At 53.1% G+C, this 3,589-nt stretch overlaps 1 protein-coding gene across 1 annotated transcript in view; it reads left to right on the forward strand.

The window, feature by feature from the left end:
- Positions 1-1,713: 1,713 nt before the first annotated feature.
- VRTN (vertebrae development associated) overlaps positions 1,714-3,589 on the forward strand; it is a 7,959-nt gene continuing 6,083 nt past the window's right edge. The window contains exon 1 of the mRNA XM_003786909.1: positions 1,714-1,963. The gene's annotated coding sequence lies outside the window, so the exon portion shown is untranslated. The remainder of the gene's footprint in view (positions 1,964-3,589) is intronic.

Here is a 3,589-nt window from a genome sequence, read left to right on the forward strand (position 1 = left end):
GCTATTTTTTGGTTGCAGCCGTCATTGTTGTTTTGGCGGGTCCAGGCTGGGGATTTGAACCCGCCACTTTAGGTGTACGTGGCTGGCGCCTTAGCCGGTTGAGCTATAGGTGCCAAGCCACATATTAAGGACTTAACAAATAATTTCAAATGAATTGGAGAGGCTGAGAACTGGCCTTTGTGGCAAGTAGAGCTTAAGTACAGTACTTAAAATGTAATTTCATTAAATCTACCCAATAGGGTAGATACCAGGTGTAATACCCTCTTAACCAGCAAGTCAGGGCTCCAAGTGTATTTGCCTAAGGCTACCCTCTAGTGAAAGGTAGGGTTGGCATTCTTTTTTTTTTTTTTTTTTAGACGGAGCCTCAAGCTATCCCCCCTGGGTAGAGTGCCGTGGCATCACAGCTCACAGCAACCTCCAACTCCTGGGCTCAAGCGAGTCTCCTGCCTCAGCCTTCCAAGCAGCTGGGACTACAGGCGCCCACCACAACACCCGGCCATTTTTTGGTTGCAGCCATCATTGTTGTTTGGTGGGCTGGGCTGGGGATTCAAACCTGCCACCTTAGGTGTATGTGGCTGGCGCCTTAGCCGCTTGAGCCATAGGCCCCGAGCCAGGGTTGGCATTCAATTCCAAGTCCAAGAGATCCACAAGGACAGCCTCAGGCCACTGCCAGCATGGTGGGTGGGGTTGATGGGATTTTGTTGCAGCTACTATACTGGAACTGAGTTTACATCTGGCTGCCCCTCATTCAGTGTCCCTGGGAATGGGTGTTTGATAAAGGATTTTTGACTTTCGTGATAAGTGTAGAGCTCATGATTGGGAGAGGAGAGAATGATGATAGTACAGTTGGGACATAATAAACACTGGGGGACATTTTACAGCAGAGTGTAAAATTGGAGAGAGGCGGCTGGCCATAGCACTCCAAAGGGTTAAAGCCAGGCTGGAAAGCCCCTGTGGGGGAGCTACCACCAAGGGTTGGAATCCTGAGGCCTTCACCTCCCCCATCAGCAGAGACTGGACTGGTTCCTCCCAGGATTATTTGAGGCCCCTGGGCCCCAGGTGAGCTTTGGGGAGGGACCAAAGCCCCAGATGCTCCACACCCCCGCTTTCCTGCGGGGCTCAGAAAGTTAGGTGCCCTGGGATAGGCCCCCTGGTCCCTGGTGTGTATAGCTCTGCTTTGGGAAGGCGTCCCAACCTGAGCGATGTTCAAGACTGGTGGGGATATAGCCTTGGAGAAAGTGGGGGCATTTTGGAAGGGAAGGGAGCCTGCACCAAGATGGGGGGTAGTGAGAAGTCCTCTGCCCCGCCTGGGTTCTCCCTGACTTGCAGTGCCAGGAGGGTGCTTCAGAAAGAGATACATTTGGGGGGTTCAAGGAGCCTTCAAAGAGTACTTCTCTAACCAATCAGTCTCGCTCAGTTTCCAGGCTCCAGCTTTGCTCTCCCTCCCTCCCCCTCAAGCCTGGCCGCAGTCTCTCTATCCTTAGGTCTTTCTATCTAAACCTCCTCCTCCCCTTCTTTCCCCTCCCCCCACAAGTCTTTGGAAATCTTTCAACTTTCTTTCAAGTTTTCCCAGGGCGGTTGGGAGTATGTTTCAGAGCTAGGTCCGGGAGCTTTAACACCCCCAGCTGGGGAGAGAGGATGACAATAGCTGCTATCACTTTACCATTGGAAGTGACCCCCGAATTTGCACTTCTTTCATCTCGGGACCAGAGTACTTGAGGGTGGGCGATTTCCTGGGGGGAGTGGCTTAAGCTGCTTCCCCACCGGCCAGTTGGCTGTAGATGGTCCATGCTCAATGGTCCTCTGCAGATATGAAACTGGTTCTGGAGTGAGAGTGGGACTCAGCTGGGGTCGCTGCCTGGGGCTGCCAGGGAAGGCCTTTCCCTACAAAGTGACTTAAATGTCCCGGGCTGGAAGGTGGAGCGAGAAGTGGATGCCCCCAGGGCTCTGCGGCACCCTCGAGGTCAGTAAACTAAGAAGTTTCCTCAAAATTAAAAAGGGTGGATGCCTCGTACACTTAGGAGGCTCCAGAGGAGTAAGGGGTGAACTCGGGACACTACTGGGCCCAGGTCAAAGAGTGGGCCCGTGAAGATGCTGTGTGTGTGTAGAGGGAGGGGTGGAATTATTTCAAGTTCTCTTTCTACCCACCCCCACCTCTAGCCCTGTCCCCACCCCCACTGGCCTGCCTATCTTCCCCTCCCCACCCTACACAATGGTCTGTTCTCAGCCCCTCCCCGGACTTGGTAGTTTCTCCGGTTGTGTTCCTTGCTTCTGTGGCCCTTGGCCAGCCTACTCTATCCATTACTGTCCACTGCCTTCTGGCGTCCCAAGGGGTAACTGGTGACTTTGTGGGCTACACTCTTCTCTGTCCCTTCCAGACATGTGGTCATGTGCAACTGAACTGGGCTTGGTTGACTTGGTGGCCTTGGGATTGCCCTGGTGACCTCAGATGTTCCCATTAAGCTTGGTGGTGGGAATTTCCTGGGGAAGTTATAGCGGAAGAACTTGGCTGCCATCAGCCAGTCCTTGTAGCTGCCCTTACCTAGCTGGGCCTCCAGTCCCTTGGGGAGGGAGCCAAGATGGCTGGCGCTCTTTCAGGGCTTGGCAGGGTACGGTCTGGGTGTCCAGGCTGGTTGTAAGCTGGGGCCAGGAGGGCAGGTCATAGAGGCATAGAATGAGGCTGGCTGAGAAGCCAGCCATCCAGGGGAAGAATTAAAGCCCATGGATTAATTACTGAGGGTTGAGACCTGGTGGCTCAGAGGCTTGTTGGGACTGGTTGACTGCAGTGCTATTGGGAAGGGGCAGGAGGAAGAGAGAGGATGGAAAACTAGGGGTCTTTGGTGAGCTACATGGAGCCCAGGGTGAGGCTGGTCGGGAAGAAGTTTGTCCTAGTGATCAGAGAAGTTCTAGCCTCTCTTCAGCATATCTCTTGCCCGTCTTTCCCTTGCTGACCCAGAGCCGTGGCTCATTTCTAAAATTCAGGGACAAGAGGCCAAGCCTGTGTTGCAAGACTGGCCCATCTGCGGGAAAGTAAGGGGACAAAAGGAGAGCAGGGAAACTGACCTTGGTGATGGTGAGGCTGTGAGTGTCCCTGCCGAGTGGCCTATGGCCATTCATTCATTTCTTGGCTCCAATGTGCTTTCTGGTTCACCTGTCTCTACCTTACAACTTCAAGGAAGGGGCGTGAGGGGAACTTGTGTAACCCCAGGGGCCTTGCCTCCGTGGTTTCACACCTTTTCACATCCCTTCCAAAAGTTGTGGGAACGAGTGGAGGCCAGCTAGACAAAGTCCATAGATTAGCTATCACTTTCTGCATCTCATTCCCTGATTGCACCTGGCAACCTGCGTGTTTGCTTTGCATTGCGCTTCCAGGAGGAGAGACAGTGCTAAAAAAAACTGTTGCACCTGAACGCCATCATCAATTGTCTACTTAAGGAATATAGGCTTCCTCTGTGGCCCCTGCGCTCTCCACGATGCCTGGTTCTCCTGTGGTCCAGTCCCGTTTTGCACAGCTGGGGGTGGGGGTAGATGTAGAGCTTCTCTGTGGAGCTGCCTTTTTTTTTTTTTTTTTTTTTTTTGAGACAGAGCC

Source organism: Otolemur garnettii, unplaced genomic scaffold, assembly GCF_000181295.1.
Source record: "Otolemur garnettii isolate 467f Iridium unplaced genomic scaffold, OtoGar3 scaffold00020, whole genome shotgun sequence".
Taxonomy (NCBI): domain Eukaryota; kingdom Metazoa; phylum Chordata; class Mammalia; order Primates; family Galagidae; genus Otolemur; species Otolemur garnettii.